The sequence below is a fragment of the Schistocerca serialis genome, chromosome 1, assembly GCF_023864345.2.
Source record: "Schistocerca serialis cubense isolate TAMUIC-IGC-003099 chromosome 1, iqSchSeri2.2, whole genome shotgun sequence".
Lineage (NCBI taxonomy): Eukaryota > Metazoa > Arthropoda > Insecta > Orthoptera > Acrididae > Schistocerca > Schistocerca serialis.
In genome coordinates this window covers 641,013,841-641,032,949 of record NC_064638.1, presented here as the reverse complement: position 1 = coordinate 641,032,949, position 19,109 = coordinate 641,013,841, and the positions used below count along the sequence as shown (strand labels likewise).

Below are 19,109 nucleotides of genomic sequence, written 5' to 3'. Positions count from 1 at the left end.
GTTGACGCCTCTTACTTACTGTCAGCGGCAGCGTGCGGGAGATTCCTCTTCCCATCTGTATGCCTCTGTTTCGCATATCTCAGCCGAAGTAATGCTTAGCTTATCGTTCATTTGTGCTTTATATTTACGAGCGACTGCTTTAGATAGTGTCTGTTAACCATCCGTAACTTGTCTATGAACTGAATTGGTTAATATGAATGGAAGCCCCCTTAAAAAAAAAAAAAATCTACTCTGCAGTCGTTAACATTTAAAGTAACTTGATGAGAGTCTGAGGACCACTACTCCAACGATGTGCGTAGAGTCCCCATGACGAGGGAAAGATTAGCAAATTATCGTGGTTAACGTAAAGCCTTAGTTTAAATCGTGCGACGTGATCGGGTAACAATTACACACAAGTTTCCATACGGCCTTTATTTTCGTAATGGAATTTTAAGCTCTGTTACCTACTGCACTTCCACAATTCATTAAGTTTTTATTTTGTTCGTACCAAACATCTACTACCATGTTAATCAGTAGCTGTAAATGTTTATTATTACGTCGTAATGACTGTGACAATTCCACCAGAATGGAGGATTAAAATTTTTTCCCCCTCATAGGTGTTTGTCATTTTTTTGGGCGTTTTCTTTTTTTGTTTGTCCAACTTTCTTTCCTTGTTTCGGCCTAATTTTTCATTCATTTCTATTTTTCCCCCTTTGGGTCAGTCTCTAAATTGCCCTCTTCACCATATTATCGTAGGTAAGGCACCTAAAGTCAAGTCACACGAAAAAAGAACTGACAATGTGAGCGGCTCTGCGAGTCTGTTCCGTTGTCTAGTTACTGTGAAACATATTCAGGAAACATACTCAGGTAATCTGACGATGACGATTTGGCAACAAGTCGAAACTGGATGATGCCATTATGTGACCTAAAGCGAAAATACATAGTAATAACGCACTACGCCTGATTTGTACAACTGTTCATGATTTATACGAAAGATGACTATAGTAATACACGGTCCAGTCACATTGTGATCACCCATAAAAAGGCTGAGTAACCAACATCTGCTGCGTGGATGTATAGGGAGAGCGTCAGTGAGGTCCTAGGAGGTAGCGACGGGGATGAAGAACTACGCCGACTCCAGTGCTCTGGCCAACTGCTCTAGGTTTCTCGTTTGAGGGGCAGTCTCCAGAACAGGGCGATCGAGGTGGTCCCGCAGATTCTTCTCCGGCCCTAAATGCGAGGGGGGGGGGGGGGGGGGGTTGGTGGCCAGGGCCGGGGGAGCACTGTAAACGTATCCTGGTGCTCTGTGTGACACGTAGCATTGTCCTGCTGGTGGATGCCATCGTGCCGAGGTAATACGAAACTGCTGATACGGCTATTCGCCCCCTACCCATCTCCGCAACCGTCGTTTATTCCTGCGATCTATGACACGTGGTGCACTACAGCTGCCTCGGCGCCGGTGTTGGATAACACCATTTTACCGTACACGGTGTACTCGAACCACGGCTACACGCAAACAGTTTCGGAAAGAAACTTCCTGGCAGATTAAAACTGTGTGCCGGACCGAGACTCGAACTCGGGACCTTTGCCTTTCGCGGGCAAGTGCTCTACCAACTGAGCTACCCGAACACGACTTATGCCCCGCCCTCACAGCTTCACTTCTGCCAGTACCTCGTCGGCTACCTTCCAATTTTTACAGACATTCTCCTGCGAACCTTGCAGAACAGGAGAACGGGGCGTGAGTCGTGCTTGGGTTGCTCAGTTGGTAGAGTACTTGCCCGCGAAAGGTAAAAGTCCCAAGTTCCAGTCTCGGTCCGCCACACAGTTTTAATCTGCCAGGAAGTTTCATATCAGCGCCCACTCCGCTGCAGAGTGAAAAATCTCATTCTGGAGTTTCGGAAAGTTTCATCCCTGGTCCGAAAGCCAATGACCGTGCCCAATAGGACGTCAGATACATCGCTCCGTTTCCGTATTACGACGACGACTGCACCGTTTTTCGTCACTCCCCTCCTCCTCCCCCACCAATCAAGCTTTACATACCCTCCACTGTTAGTGCTGCCACCAGCCAACTCAGAGTAAGACTCATCAAGACTTACAACCAATAAAAATAAAAAATTTCTGCTCTGTATAATCACAAACTAGAAGCAGCATGCAGACAACCGAGCTCACAAGAAGCGTGAGCTGGAGCGGTAGCCCCAAAGCCAGGAAATGCCGGAATTTCAGTGGAGGGGGCCGCTAGTGGTCAGTAGCTACTAGTTGTCATGGTTCCACTGGCCTACAAAAGTGGCATCACATGGTAATTACTGCTAAACGAAGAGTTGAGACACGGAGGACATCAGTAGGCAGAGACCTGTATCCGGAATCCCACGTGTGTACAAAAATCAATGAGGACGGGCCGCGAAGTGTGTGCCGTGCCGTGCCTGTGGTGCTCCAGCTTGCCCCCCCCCCCCCCCCCCCCCCACCCCGCTCCTTTGCTGCGGATGAATAATAAACGCAGCGCAGCGCCTGGCTCTCTCGCCAGCCATGACTCGGAGAGTTGAGTTTAACTCCGTGCTCTTGTGGCGGACGCCACGCGCTCCTTGCCCCAGAGAGAACCCCGCTACGCAACCGCTTAATATGAGCAAATCACACGTGCTGACAATATTATGTCGAGATTAACTCAAAAATATATCTTGCTTAAACCTTCGCTTCGGGTACAGTGCCTGCTGAACAGACAACTACATAAGAGTTCAGGAGAGCCAATATCCTGACTGCCAACGGAATGTCTAGGCTCCTACCTAAAGCGTTGGGAAGAGTAAGTAAATGAACTTGCAGTGGATGGTTCAGCTCCTGTTATCTCATTCTCAAAAGAGGCAGCGTGTCATTAGGACATTCTTTGCAAACTATTGGACTTGCTTAATATCTGCGAATCACATACACTATGTGATCAGAAGTATTCGGACACCTGGCTGAAAAATGACTCAAAAGTTCGTGGCGCCCTTCATCGGTAATGCTGGAATTCAATACGGTGTTGAGAGCTTCCACTCTCGCAGGCATACGTTCAGTCAGGTGCTGGAAGGTTTCTTGAGGAATGGCAGCTCATCCTTCACGGAGTGCTGCCCTGAGGAGAGGTATCGATATCGGTCGGTGAGGCCTGGGACGAAGCCGGCTTTCCAAAGTGGACCTAGGATTCAGGTCTGCACTCCGTGCACGCCAATCCATTACAGGGATGTTGCCGTCGTGTAACCACTCAGCCACAAGCGGTGCATGATTAACATGTGCTCAATCGTGTTGAAAGATGCAATCGCCATCGCCGAATTGCTCTTCAACAATGGGAATCAAGAAGGTGCTTAAAACATCAGTGTAGGCCTGTGCTGTGATATTACCACGGAAAACAAGGGGTGCAAGCCGTCTCCATCAAAAACACGCCCACACCATAACACCACCGCTTCGTTGGCACTACACAAGCTGGCAAATGACGTTCACCGGGTATTCGCCATACCCACACCCTGCCATCCGATCGCCACATTGTGTACCGTGATTCGTCACTCCACACAACGTTTTCCCACTGTTCAATTGTCCAGTGTTTAGGCTCCTTGCACCAAGCGAAGAATCGTTTGGCATTCACTGGCGTGATGTGTGGCTTATGAGCAGCCTCTCGACCATAAAATCAAAGTTTTCTCACGTTCCCCACTTCAGAATATCTGTGTGATACTCTGGATGGATGTCTGTCTATTACACATTACGACCCTCTTCAGCTGTCGGCGGTCTCTGTTAGTCAGCAGACGAGGTTGGCCTGTGGGCTTTTGTGCTGCACATGTCCCTTCGGTTCCACTTCACTATCCACTTCACTATCACAGCGGAAACAGTGGACCTAGGGATGTTCAGGAGTGTGGAAATCTCGCGTACAGACTTATGACACAAGTGACACCCAATCACCTGACCCCGTTCGAAGTCCGTGAGTTCCGCGTTTTGCCTCATTCTGCTCTCTGACGATGTCTAATGACTACTGAGGTCGCTGATGTGGAGTGCATGGCCGTAGGTGGCAGAACAATGCACCTAATATGAAGTATGTTTATGGGGGTGTCCGGAGACTTCTGATATCATAGTGTATTTCTGTCGACAGAGCAAGGCTTCTGAAGAAATCTGATGTACCATTGAAACCACGAATTGGGTATTTTGATACCCAGTAAGGGCATTGGTGATAAATGCGGTTGAACGTCCTGTAATAATAATCACAAAAGTTTGCCAATAGATGCCTCGGTAGCAGAGGACACTAACTCATCCTTATGAAGGTAGTGGTTTAGAATGTGGTTCTTGGAAAGACATTGTAATCACCAGTATCTGGCCGCCAAGGGGAGGAGAGGTAGGGGTTTAAATTTCTAATAACTAGACTTTTGCCAGGTCCTGGATTAGATTAAAAACCTCTCAACAGGTCGCAGTTTCAGAAAAACTGTAGCGAAGTGCACGAAGATTTCAAGATAGAATCAAATGCAGTTCTGTACGCGGACAGCCAATTGACCCTCTATATAAAAGATGTGCTTTCGCCTTTATCTGGGCAATACATTACGTTTGTTTGATTACAGATCAACCATTAAATAACTCGAAAAGTATGCATGTGGAGCGAGACACATGCGCCACTGAACTTTATTGGCAGAATTTTAGGCACATGTGTACAGACAGAGTATTGCTCATCGAAGATAATGCCATAGCTAGGATTAGTAGAGGTGGCTCACGCAAGAGCAGTGCTTTACGTCAAGGGTTCGTTTAGAGAGAGCGAGACATATCATGGAAATACGCCGTGACAGACGCTACAAAAGAGGAGGTATTTGTTAGATTTCGGAGAGAAGCCATTCCAATAAATGTCAAGCAACCTAGTTATCCTACTTTATATTTCGCGAGGTGACTCTTCTATTCGTGAATGTTACATAGAAGGTTGGAAATAACAAGTGGACCACAGTCGTGGGATGGGTTACACAATTCGTAACTTGCCATGTGTGACATCCGAATGTTGTGGCGTATGGCACGAGTACAGACAAGACCTCTAGCAGTCTTTTACAGTCGGCTATGTAGTGAACGTGGCAGCCCTGTTTTTGAACGTGCTAATCGGTGAAAGAAGCAAAGCTCGTACTGTATCGGAGATAACGCAAGAATTCGGTATCCGAGGTCAGGTGTGGCTAGGGTGTATTTTTAATACAGCAGAGACAATGTTTCTACGTGAGTAAAGCGCCACAAAAGACGACCATAGGTGTTTGACGAAGGGCCGTGACGTTGCCTCTGCAGCACCATGTGAGGGTGATGGACGGCCTGCTGCGCTTCAAATGGCCATCGGTTCAAATATTTGGCGTCAGGAACTAATTACTGTCAGGACTCTTCGGAGGCAGATGCAACGCATACAATAGGCTTCAGCTGCCGGCGACCTAAATTTGGTGTTGAAAGTTCCAATTTTTGTTATTCTAGAGGGGGCAGTACCAGGAGAGAACATCACGCGCGTAGCACAAGTTGACAAGAAACCATTGAAATCGAGCGTGTTATACTTATCACTTTGTTCCACCACTGGATGATTGCCTCTGCTCCTGACCACAGTTCGGCGATAGTCGTTCAGTCAGCTGCTTATGTCCACACGAAGGGATGTGCAAAAGTTACAACAGAACAGATGTAAGTGGGTATTCGAAACAGCTTCCAGTCTCGGAATGGACAAATGAGGTCCTGTACAGTTTTCTCGGGAATCTCGTACCATTCTTCCTGCGAAGCTCGGAATGGACAAATGAGGTCCTGTACAGTTTTCTCGGGAATCTCGTACCATTCTTCCTGCAAGATAATGGCAAGTTCAGGTAAAGATGGATGTGGATAACGATCACGCGCACATTTTGCTCCAAAGTAGACCTTAAAGGCTCAATAATACTGAGATATGATGACTGTCATGGCCAGTGGATATGCGGCAATCAGTCCTGGTGTTCACAAAACCTGTATCATGCGGCCCATAAAATACTAACAAGGGAACCTCCCCATCGCACCCACCCCCCCACCCTCACATTTAGTTACAATTTGGCACAGTGGATAGACCTTGAAAAACTGAACACAGATCAGTAGAGAAGACAGGAAGAAGTTGTGTGGAACTATGAAAAAAATAACCAAAATATACAAACTGAGTAGTCCATGCGCAAGATAGGCGACATCAAGGATGGTATGAGCTCAGGAGTGCCGTGGTCCCGTGGTTAGCGTGAGCAGCTGCGGAACGAGAGGTCCTTGGTTCAAGTCTTCCCTCGAGTGAAAAGTTTTCTTTCTTTATTTTCGCAGAGTTATGATCTGTCCGTTCGTTCATTGACGTCTCTGTTCACTGTAATAAGTTTACTGTCTGTGTTTTGCGACCGCACCGCAAAACCGTGCGATTAGTAGACGAAAGGACGTGCCTCTCCAACGGGAACTGAAAACATTTGATCGCAAGGTCATAGGTCAACCGATTCCTCCACAGGAAAAGACGTCTGATATATTCTATACGACACTGGTGACGGCATGTGCGTCACATGACAGGAATGCGTTGTCGACCCACCTAACTTGTACACTTGGCGAAAGGGGTAAAAAGATTCTTCTATCTTGCCCGATTTAGGTTTTCTTGTGGGGTGTGATAATCACTCCCAGAAACGTGATCGCATCGGACGGACGGACGGACCGATAATAATTGTCTGAAAATAAAAAATTAAATTTTTCAGTCGAGGGAAGACTTGAACCAAAGACATCTAGTTCCGCAGCTGCTCACGCTAACCACGGGACCACGGCACTGCTGAGCTCACAGCATCCTTGATGTTGCCTATCTTGCGCATGGTCTACTCGGTTTGTGTATTTTGCTTATTTTTTTCATAGTTCCACACAACTTCTTCCTGTTTTCTCGATTGATCTGTGTTCAGTTTTTCAAGGCCTATCCACTGTGCCAACTTATAACTAAATCTGAGGGGATAGTTTTCCACTTTCTGTATCTTCGATACGATTCCTCTTCAACCACGACACACTTCGGCTACCTCGGTTTCGGAAGCACCCACCAACGATTTGCCCACTTCCGAACTCCCTTAGCTCCTACATCGTGAACTAGCGACTGCGACTTGCAACGCACTGAAGACATTGTACGGTTGCCTTTCGTGGTGAAATAAAACAGCGAAACCTGCAGGCCTGGCTGACTCATACGTTTATGTTGAAGCATGCATTTCTCGCGTGTTTCCAATAGTTTTGCCCAACCCCGGTAGTTGTTGAGAATTACTAACGTTGCTTTCGTCGTCTATTATCAAGCACTCCGTCTGCAGTGCCAAAACAATAGAAATGCCCACTCACACCTTTGCAGCATCCGTTCTAGCGGAAGTATTATCTCGTTAGTTACAAGAGCTCTGCGTCCTAATAGAAAGGAGTGCTTTTCGTTATTGGGAAACAGGGCGATGCTGCAGGATATTGCAGTATTAATTTTGCTCCTCCTCGTCTTTGCATCTGTCGCGAGGGAGCTTTTAATTAAGTTTTTGCTGCTGCCAGGTTTCACGCTGTAAACCGGGTCGCCGGTGACCGGGCAATAGTTGGCCAGAAATTGTCTTCTTCAGACTGAAACTGCCGGCGTTCTTCTCTCATCGCTGCTACGTTCCCGTAATGCCGGAGAGGTTAAAGAGAAATGTAGCCGCGTTGTAAAAGCGAAGAGATGAAAGCTACGTTCCAAGCTGACTTGATTGAATGAAAATTCTACTAAACTTAACAAGCCTGAAGAAAGAGTGTCCCACTTTCTAGTGACTAGTACTGAGTGCAACAGTAATTACGAGCTGCAGACTACGGAGATAAAATTAAATTGTTGACACACCATAGTAAATAAACTGACGGTGCTCCTTTGTGAAAACTTGCTTCGAAATGTTTGACCTTGTCACTGAGGCGTCTTCAGCGGGCCTTGTGTAATTATACGGCGTTTTTGCTAATGGTAGACGGTCTAGTCAAATTCCCTCGGAAACATCGGATTTACTTCGCCTACGTTCCAGTGCCCTTCTTGTTGACACCCATGTCATAAACTCTTTCCAAGAGTCTGTCTGTTCCTCTAATCTTCAGAGTCCATTATCGTCATGACGGGATTAAAATGTGACCTGCTAACACCAAAATCTTTACTACTTCGCCCTTAATCCCCTTTCCAAATTTCTCCTTTCTCCCCATGCGCAGTACACTGTGATTCCGTGACATTGGGGTACATGTTGCAACACTGTCTCACTCCCTCCTTCCTGTACGTGTTATGTAACAGAATCCAAGTGTAATTTTTATCTACGGTGTGTGCCGATCCAAAAACACTTTTCAGCTTTCCGACGTAGAAACTGGTCTTCAGTCGGAAAAGATTTTGATGTAGCTGTAAACGTATGAATGAAGCCTCATCACCACCGTGTAACCACAGCAAATCATAACCATTTGAATGTCCTAACTGCTGTAAAGCCGTGGCCTAGCTCTACCGTTCATACTCCCCATATGCCCCCTCCCTGATGACTGAGAACGTGTTCTGTAAATCGAACAGTTCTTACAGTAAACTTGCATCATAAATTTCTTCCAAATCCGATGTAATACCTCCTCATTATTTACGCGACGTACCCGTGTAATCCTTTGCATTCTTCTGTAGCACCGCATTTGCGCTCCTCCCCTGCTTCTCTACGGCCGGACGTCTTGCCTAGATGGCTCTTGACTCCCGTTGTATCGCCTATATGTAAAGTTTGGATTGTACGAAACAGTATGTTTTCAGTCTTAAAACATGTGATCTCCGTCGGAGAATGGGGAAATAAAAAGGTGAATGTCATTCTCGCCGAAGGAGACAGACGTAAAAAACTGACAGTTTTTTATTTGATCTATGAATGTGTTGTCGAATATCTTGCCATTTGTTCTCAGTAGAAGTCTAGAAGTGTGTGATGTTTCCATATCGTATCTATTTGTCAATTGGTTTTCCTGAGTAGAGTAAGGTTTTCTGTTTATGCGTGAATGCGGAAGGGAAAGCAAGTAGCCAACAGGCGTCGTAAGCGGTCTTATAATGTTGATGTTGAACACTACATCAGCACCATGCATCCTTCCACCGTAGTACTTGAAACTTGCTTGCGTGCTCTGCAGCTTTTAAAATTCAGGTCTTCAAGAAATGGAATTCGACTCGGTTTTTCTAGCATTAAGAGCTATTGATTGAATAGTCAAGATTTATCTCCAACAATCGTTTAAAGTCGGCGTGAAGTAGAAGTTGGGTAGCACTCGTGTGCTTCAGATAAAATAAGATACGTTTCTATTAGATCGATACACTGTTTACCATTTTGAAAAAGCTAACTAATTGATCTTTCTTTGTTTCAGGTGAGTGAGCAATCCAGATTTCCTCAGATATGCGGCACGGGTATGTATCAACAAAATGGTGAATATAATTGTTGATTAAATTAATTTTCTGTTCACTTTCAAAGTGAAAACGTTACTTCTCTCTCTCTCTCTCTCTCTCTCTCTCTCTCTCTCTCTCTAACCAGAGTGTCCATTGTGAGTAGGACAATCCATATGGGCCATTGCAGCCGTTGTTTTAAGTTCCTTCATGTAGCTGCGTCACATTTAATGCATATTTACATCTATAAAGGGCAAGCCACCTTGCCGTGTGGGAAGGAGGGTACTCCGTATCCCAGTCATTACCCCTCCCCCTCAGCTCTTTTTTTTTCAATACCGGTCGCGAATGGTTTTCGGGAAGCCTCCTTGGGGGCTCGAACGTGTCTGATTTATCCTCATGGTGTTTTCGCGAGTTAAATGTCGGAGGAAGCACAATATTTGTTGTCTCCTGTAGGAATTGCATCTTCTCTATTTCCTGGTACGGATCTCAGGCTACCGAGGAATGTTGAACGACAGTTTTGTAAGCTATACCCTTTCTTGAGGGACTAAATTTTCGTAGGATTCTTCCAATAAATCTCTCTTGGATCCGCCTTTCCTGCGACTAGTTTTACGTGGTCGTTCTACGTTAATCCTAAAACACTAAAAGCGGGACGGGGGGGGGGGGGGGGTAGTAATGTTACATTGCTACTAAACCATCGTAAATTGTACTAATTTGTATGTCATGCTTCAGTTAATTGCTATTATTAGATGGCAAGTGGTATTTTACATACCAAATTAAGGACAAAATGTTCTGTTTTATATCCTGTTCCAATCGTAAATTTTACAAGAGTTTAGTAATTTAAGGTTAAATCGCTCATTACGCATGCTGAGAGATATTGTATGGAACTGACTGCCTTCAATTATTGTTCTGCAGTCGTGTAATAATTCATTATGGCTCTGTCTACGTATACGCAATACGTTGCATTTGTTCATTAAATTGCATTAATTTCATTACTATATAGCCTCACAAGGTGCCATTAAGCGCTTGATATCCCACGAGCGTTCGGCAGGAAAATTGATGTGCAGCTGTTAGGGTCAGGTGTCGTGTGGCATGCCGAATTCGACACTGTGGCGGGTTGTCCCGTGTCGCCCTTCTGTTCTGGACGAACTCTATGATAACGACGACAGCTTTTGAGGCTCGTGCAGTGCCTCACTATATAATCTTGTAATCGATTGTACGTGAATTGAACGTCAAAGGCAGTTATGTGATAGAGTATGAGGAAATTCACATTTTCACTGGAATATTTACTGTTGGCCTAAAATATTGTTAAAATCCTCGAAGTTTTTCATCCACCTGAAACGGAGTATTTGAATGATCCTTTAAACAAAGCCATTGTCAGATACATCTTTGCCCAGTTGCGCTACACACACACAGGCCCAGTGGCTTTGTTGTCGTGTTGCTGCGTAATGTAGTGCAGCGAGACAATGCTTTATGGGCGTGTGTTCTTTGCAGCCGGAAATGGGATCCCTGGCTGGCGAGGTACACGGACGGTTAGACTTTCTCCCTGCCTTGGCTTGTAGCGGCTCCGCGACTGGCATACTGATCCAGCCGTGCCTACTCCAATGCTCCGAGGATGCATATTCAGCGAGCTGGAATCATCTCATTTGCACATAGGTGAAAGCATAACTTGAGCTACTTCACACTGATGTCGAGGTGTTTTTATCCCACTCTGCAAGGAATCCGCGCCCTTTCCCATTTCTTCCCTCCTCAGTCTCAATATTTTTTTCTTCGTTTTCGCGAGATTTGTAAGCTCTCGTTATCAGTTCAAATTAAAAGTGATGCAGGAATATCAACATTTGTTAGTTGTTACGGTAACGATTCACGCTACAAAGTACCGCAGTGTTCTGTTTAAACGCTTGAACGTTTGGTTTCTGCAGCGGGAGCTCGAACTTGTGACCACTTGATCTGCAAAACAGACTCTGTGGCCGTTGTTTGCAGATACGTATTTTTATTTTATGTTTCATTCGTGTTTGTGTGTTTCGGTGGCTTTGTTCTCGTGTACGAAACGTTAAACTAGCTCCATGGGCCCACCAACACGCATGTAACACGCACGTTTAACCCCCGTATTTGTTGCGCACGGAGCCACAAAGCAATATCAGTGAAGCAGAGGAGATGCACACCATCCTCATTTCACCTTCGCTCATTTTTTCCTCTCAGAACATTATATATGCTATTTTGGATCAATAGAAAGTCTTACGTTTACTCACAAGCAGTAGATACAATATTGTAGAAGCTGCTGGCGAAATACTTTTCGTAATCCGATTGAATGAAATGTCTACTGCTTAATAATACATAAGACGAGTTTATGATAATGGTAATCGGTGGTTTGATAACATATGTGGGAACGTACAACGGTCACTAAAGTTCTCGAACTTTTTGGGCAATCGCGCCGCGTGGAAGAAGAAACCAAAGTTTGGAAGACGGTATCAGAAGGTAGAGCAACCGAAAATGAAACAAAATGCTGTACAGCAAAAGAAACACCGTATATGAATCAGTGATTCCCGTATACAAGCATTGCTTTATCATTTATGATTGGTTCAGTGTTCATAGACTTTTTTTTTTTCGTATGTTTGGTCGGTTGACCATCTTCCGAAGCATCTATTAGATTGCAAGGTGTAATCAGGGGCAAAATATTTTAATTTTAATTTAAAAGTACTTTCTTTTAGGAAAATTGTAAGTTTTTTACTTCCACTAATAACTATAACATTTTTTTAAATAACAGGAGGCAAAACAATGAACAACGTCAGTTATATTTATCCAGAAATGAAGATTCACCAAAAACTTGTAAAATATCACTTCAAAAATCTGGTGCAAATACGGGCGCTGCCCGAAAAGTAAAAAAAAAAAATCTTTTAATGAAGCTAGGTAAAACTTTAGAACACAGAGTAATCTAAAAATAGTAGCTTGTTTATGTAAGTTTTTTAAATAACATCGAATCTGAAATTATATACAGAAATCGCAAACATAAGACTCCTGCAGACCCGGCGCAGAGTGTGTGTGTGTGTGTGTGTGTGTGTGTGTGTGTGTGTGTGTGTGTGTGTGTGTCCCTCCATATTTGGCGCATCACACTCCTGACCCACACATTTCCTTAAGTGTCTTCAAAGAACTTTCCAACACCAAAGGTGCAGGTTGCATTGCTTAGGTGTGGTGTAACCCCAGCGTTGATATCCAAGCCGTTATTGCTGTCGATAAGGAGAATATCACAGGAACCTCATGAAAAATCGAATCGGATCGTTTCGTGAGCGAAATTTTCCCTTTCTGAAGGCCTTAGGTCTTTCCGCTCCTGCCGTGGTTCTCTCCGTTGGGGACACTGCTTTCCGCATATCACTGTGAAATTACTGTAAACTAACCGTAAGAAGCTGAAAAGAAAATTTTTCAGATCCCTGCCAAAGGTCTGCATTATATAACAAACAATAATTCGCACAATATCAGACTTTGCATCCACACCATTTGAAAGGAAGGTTCCAACTGCTCACTGGTTTCCTCCGTCAGCAAACACTACCGTTTACAATCGTGGGTACCGGTCTGCAACACCTTCCTTTATTTAGACCTGTGCCCGTTTTAACACCTCCTTCTCTTACAACAAGTATAATTTTGCTGTTTCTCTTCCGTCGGAAGCGATCTACATAATGGTGCAACACTTCCTCAAACTGCAGTACTCTTCGGATGCGGAAAAGGGAAAATACTTATAGTTGTGAAAAGCGATCTTACCCAGTAATACACGCCGCCCTAATCACCTCGCCCCTCCAGTATAATTTCCTTGCCTTTTCGGTATAGTTTCATTGCCCCGTAAGTTTACATTATGAAACTATAACTTCACGGACAACTTTTCAGAATTTGGATCTGATATTTTAAGAGACCCGTGATCTTCGGTACATAGTAATTGAATTTTGATAAAACGACTGATTGATTGGTCGTGGTGGCTCTGTTCCATAGCCAGCAAGGTCACCAGGCGCGACACCCATACACTTCTGTTACTTCTGGCAACTTGTGAAGATTCTGGTTTACGAGCCTCATGTCGATACTCGACATGGCCCTGATTGCTGAGATAGTCACAGCTCCGGATGTAGTTAAGCCAAACTCGTGGGATTCTCCAGCGAGCAAGTCGGTCCAGGGTGCTTCAGTGTGAACTGTTGTCATCATCTAGGTAGACATTTTCAGCAATACGCTAAAGGGAGCATGTGCTGCACACTGACATAACAGATTGGACTCACTTTGGTAAAGGTGTACGTATTTATTCTCAAGAGTTTTAGCATTACTCTTTCTAATGTGTTGTACTGTTTGGTCCTCACTGTTGGGAATATATTTTCACGAATGAAGTTACGTGGGTTAAGAAATCGAAGTATTGCTCTGTAATGAGCCACGGGTTCTTTGTAAGGCATACTCACAAAGTATCCTTCAACAACATCTGAAATTTTGTTGTTGTAATGTGGGCTTACACTGTTTCCCTTGCACCAAAAACATATTTCACGTGCCCACTTAGGATATTTCGGTGACAGTGTACATCCACTGAAGCCTGTAGACTATATGATCTACATCGATATTCTGGGGAGCCGTGGACTATCATACGGAAAGCGCCTCCTCGCAGCAAGCTTGGAGCGAAACCATTCTCTATCGCCTCAAAATGCTTACCAGTTCATAGTTTCTGGACGGTGACAGACGTGATCGCATTCAGGACGCATCCGTCATACAGTAAAATTTTGTCTCCAAGAAACAAACTCAGGCTTGCTAGCTACCATTCAGCAGTTGTATCTGGTAAGGCACGCAGACGCTTTCGTCTTGGAGGGCTGTGTTGTGGTCTGACGGTGCTCGCACGGTAGCTCGGCGTGTTCGGTCAGGGGCTGTGAACCTACTGCAATAAAAATAGAATAAAGAGCTCATAGATCAAATACGAGAGATTTCTTGCGACACACCATGGATCGGGGGTAACAGGCAGTTTCCGTATTCCTAGATTTCCCAAAACGTTTGAGACCGTGTCCCACTGTAGATTGTTGACGAAGGTACGAGCATACAGTTTACGTTCCCATATATTCGAAGACTTTTTGGTAATAGAACCGAGTATGTGGTATTCGACTGCGAGGATTCATCAGAGATAAGTGTATGATCAGGAGTGCCCCAGGGAAGTGTCATAAGACTGCTTTTACCCGCTGTATACATAAATTGATCTCAGGGACAGGGTGAGCAGCAGTGTATGGCTGTCTGATAGACGGGAAGGTATCGGGGTTGTGTGACTATGAGAATATGCATGAAAGCTATGAAGGGCAGCGTGTTCTAAATACAGTAAAATGTAACTTACAAGGCGGACGAGTAGGAGAGACGATATTGTACGTTAGAATACGTCATTAGTAGGATGCAGCTTGACACAGTCACTTAGATTAAGTATCTAGGCGTAATAATGCAGAACTGTATGAAATGGAATGAGCACATCAGACTCACCTAGGAATTTTGGGAAATTGTAGCTTATGTGTAAAGGAGACGGCTTGGAGAAAGCTAGTGCGACCCATTCTTCATACTGTTAGTGTTCGGGAAGACATCGAAGGTGGTGACAGATTTGTTACTGGTAGACAAGTTCAGCACGCAAGTATAAGGGTGATGCTTCATGAATTCAGATGGGAATCCCTGGAGTGAAGACGGCATTTTAGGCTGAAAGCAGCACAGTTCTACTGCCGCCAACGTACATTTCGTTTAAGGACCATGAAGACAAGATGCGAGAAATTAGGGCTCTTACTGAGGCTTTTAGACTACCGTCTCCCCCTCGCTGTAATTGCGAGTGGAACAGGAGAGGATAATGGTGCTTTGCGGAGTATGTATGTACGTGAACTGCTGAAGAGAAACAACGAAGAAACAGATTGAGGAAAAAAGTGGTGAGCATCTGTGACTACCAACCGGGAGAGATGGGTTCGACTCCCGGTGATTTCTTAAGTAGATTTTTTTTTTCTGAGATGGAAGAGTCTGGAGAGGGGTCTATTCAGCCTCCTGAGACCAAATACTATGCCTGCTTGAATAAAGTAAGTAGAGAAACTGACACCCAAGTCGTTGAAGAGTCGTCAATCAGGACGACTTGCACCAAGTGGCAGTCGCACGGTACTTTGTTGTATTTATTGGACTTAGAAGCGTTAAACGTACTGCCTGTACGCAGTTGTTTACTACCTGCCTGGGTGATTCTTTGCTGTTACCGTGAGAGATAGCAGCAAATGCCGGGCACATACAGACAGCAGTGCTGTGTTGTTTGGGGTGGGTGTACGGACGGGTGCAGGCAGGCAATGTGTGTCCACTGAGAATGGCGGACGTGGCGCAACGCTACCATCAAAGCCCAGGGACAGCTGCGGACCACCTGGCGCCTTCGCTGCTGATTACGACAGCGTGCGCTCCGCTCGTAAACTAGCTATTGATCCCTGTTTACGTCTCGTGTCGCAATCGTTAACACTGATAAGGCCGTGAGTAATGCACTGCCAAAAGGGGACATCCCAGGATAAAACGTGCGCACACCTCGTGCTTTGTAGTTAATTACTCGAAGGAAAATACCGCCTGTTGGTCGTGTGCTTCCTCGATGATGTAGGGGCATTGAGCCTCCCGAGAATGAGTGACGTGTTACCAATCGCATGGGGATAATAGCGGCACAGATTCCAGCTCAAACGAAATACGTCCTGTCTTTTCCGAGAGCAGTTAAAACGCAAGGGGAGAACCTCGCTGACCTAGCAAGCACGTCTGCGGCGATCATGTGGCCGATTGACTACGGACTGGCACATCGGCTGTATTGACACAGAACGTCACGCCACGTCATTTCGCTGCTCAGTAATGAGCGGTGAAAGTGAGGTTATGAGGTACCATTCGTGATAGCTAAAAGTCAATTGGAACAAACGGTGTTTTTGTGAAGTGCTGGGAAAAGAAACATTTCAAAACATTGACATTAATTTGCTGGCGGATACATATAAATATATACAAACTCATCAGACAACAGTTATTTATAAGTTAATAAAAAGGACCTGTTTACCAAATTCATTGTGCTTTTTCTTTACGAATTTAATAACTTTATAAACAACTGTTTTTCTCTTTCATTAGAGCTTACTTTTTCAATTAATCATAAAAGACTAAATGGGAAAATTTTACATTGTTACTGAATCATCAATTTTACTACTCCATATTTTATTCGAAGGATCTCATAATTCATATTTTATGCACTAGTTAATTACAACTATTTGGTCTCCAATGGTATGTCACATACAACGCTATACTGGAGGGAATGCTTCCCACTGTATACTGACGATACGGGATTGACAGGAACCGCGAACTGATATCAACTGCAATCGTAAATTTTACGAATGTTTAGTAATCTACGGTTAAAAATGTTGTTTAATGAAAACTGCTTTTTCAACTGATGTGTCTTCTTAAGTTATACAGTGTAGGCATCAGCTACGCTCTTTTATTGCAAAACCTAAACAGTTTTTCGGTTGCAGATATTTGACCTCGCGTATGAAAGAACATTCAGTAGGGGAAAAAAAATAACCTAGTCGCCAAGGAACATTTGGAATTGTTACGAAAACAATGTGATTAAGAAGACACAAAAGCACGAAATCTACAACCGTAACACGATTGAGCGCAGCGAAACTAGGTTACCGCCGGCCGGAGTGGCCGAGCGGTTTAGGCGCTACAGTCTGGAACCGCGCGACCGCTACGGTCGCAGGTTCGAATCTTTCCTCGGGCATGGATGTGTGTGATGTCTTAAGGTTAGTTAGGTTTAAGTAGTTCGAAGTTCTAGGGACTTATGACCTCAGCAGTTGAGTCCCATAGTGCTCAGAGCCATTTGAACGATTTGAACTAGGTTACCTTCCGATGTTAACAGATGACGACGCCATGAAAACTTTCTTCCCGAAAAACTTTAACGGTGACATGACGATAACTGAAGTAACTTGACGGTCCGTTGACGGCCTGTGTGATCGCCGCCACTTGAACTGCTTTGTGGACGTGACGTGACATGGTGGGAGGTGTGAATTCCGCCTAACATTTCTACATGCGCTAAGTAGTCAGCGTCTGGGCTTCTTAGTGGGTTAGCACTATTGGAATGGGCTGTCTCGTCCTGTGTTGAATATTTCGTGTACGTAACAGTTGCGCAGATTGACACTTGAGCTAAAGTGGAATGTTTTGAAATTCAGCGGAACCCAAGGCACTTCAGATAGTTTCGTGGTTTCGCATTCGTAGGCTTCTTAACTCACAATCAAACTGTCACATTCCAGCCCAGCCTAGACGTCATTGAAGGTGGGCAAACCAGCAAGATAAAATATTCATAAAAAAATTCACTGGTCGTAATTTTTTCAGCCTTCCAGCATGTATTAAAGGCAGACGTCACACCACACAAGTGTCACTCCGAGAATGTGGTTAAACCCCAATATTTCAGTGGTGTTTACTGTGATGTCGCTTCCTGTCGATCTGAGCTCTCTCAGTGCCGAGAGAAACGTAGTGGTAGTTGTACAGATTTATTTCTAACTTTGAAGAGTCTGCGCAGATTTCCGATAGTTCCAGATCTACGAAGATACAACGTACTTTCTGACCTTGTTTTGGCAACCCATTCCGAAAGCTACTATCACTTCCAGGTTTTACGCGTTCGGAAGAATCATCAGTTATATCGCCTGTTCATACTTAAGTAGAGGGCCTAGGATTCTTAGTTGTCGAATCTATGGAGTAGATATCATTTCTGTGCTCATGGACTAATTCATCTTCACAGTCGCTCTTCGTTATCTCCATGACTTTCTCAATGCAACCACAACGCCTTGTCAGTTATTAGAATAGAAGATGAGAAAAACATTGTGATGATATTCCTGATGAACAGTGAGACCCAAAATTGTTGTAGCAAAACGAGATCGCGACAGGCGAAGTACCAGGCACAACTAACGGTCAGAGCTGCTGAGATGTGGGCGGAAATTATCTGGTGCGCTTAAAGTCGTCAACAACGCACACGTACCAGAGTGGCTGGCCGTCTACTCCCGTCATTAGAGCTCTGTACTCAGCGAGGAAGCACTCGTCAGTAACGCTGAAGGCAAACCCAGATCCTTCCCTCAATCTCGTCAGCAGCATTTGAAAAGCGACGGGGCAGATCGAAGTCGCGGATCGAGCATGGAGATGACAGAGGTCCTGGAAAAGACAATCTGAAGGAAAACCAACGTTCCGGAATGAAACAGTTCTCTCCACATTCTCGTAGCTGCTTTGTTGCTTCAAATACCGAGAAACATCACCCTTATTTTCCTCATGAATGCTGTACATATGCAGAACGAGTGTAAAGAGAATAACGAAGCAGTCAGATACTTCCGCCAGGAGACGTTGGTTGCATGGGTTAAGAAATTTCGAGTCCTAAACGTTAGAAAGACGTACATTTAGGACCAGAGTACTGGCTAGGTGCCAAGCCGAAAGGCAGAGGAGAAAAAATTTGAGCTTGAAAGTAGGTCGAAGGGTGTAGGCTAGTAGGCTAGCGAATCCAGGAAGAAGTGCTTGAGAGGGGGGGGGGGGGGGGGGTGAAACTGCAGACATGACAAAGGTCAGGAAGTGGAACCTTAGTCACAAGTGCAATTCACTAGATGGGATATTGAAAAACACGAAACGTATGTAATAATCAATAATCGTACGCATTCTCTCTCTCTCTCTCTCTCTCTCTCTCTCTCTCTCTCTCTCTCTGTCTCTCTGTTTCAGTTCAGTAGTGATTTAGTAATCGTCCCTTTATCACGATTGCTGGATATAGGTCGTTTCCATACATTAAGATGTACAGCTTTCC

General features: G+C 44.7%; 1 protein-coding gene and 1 non-coding gene across 2 annotated transcripts in view; one reads left to right on the top strand and one right to left on the bottom strand.

Moving 5' to 3' along the window:
• Positions 1 to 19,109, top strand: part of LOC126478846 (DE-cadherin) — a 650,134-nt gene that overhangs the window by 148,238 nt on the left and 482,787 nt on the right. The window lies entirely within an intron of this gene.
• Positions 1,534 to 1,608, bottom strand: Trnas-cga (transfer RNA serine (anticodon CGA)). The gene has a single exon. It is a non-coding gene; the product is annotated as a tRNA-Ser (tRNA).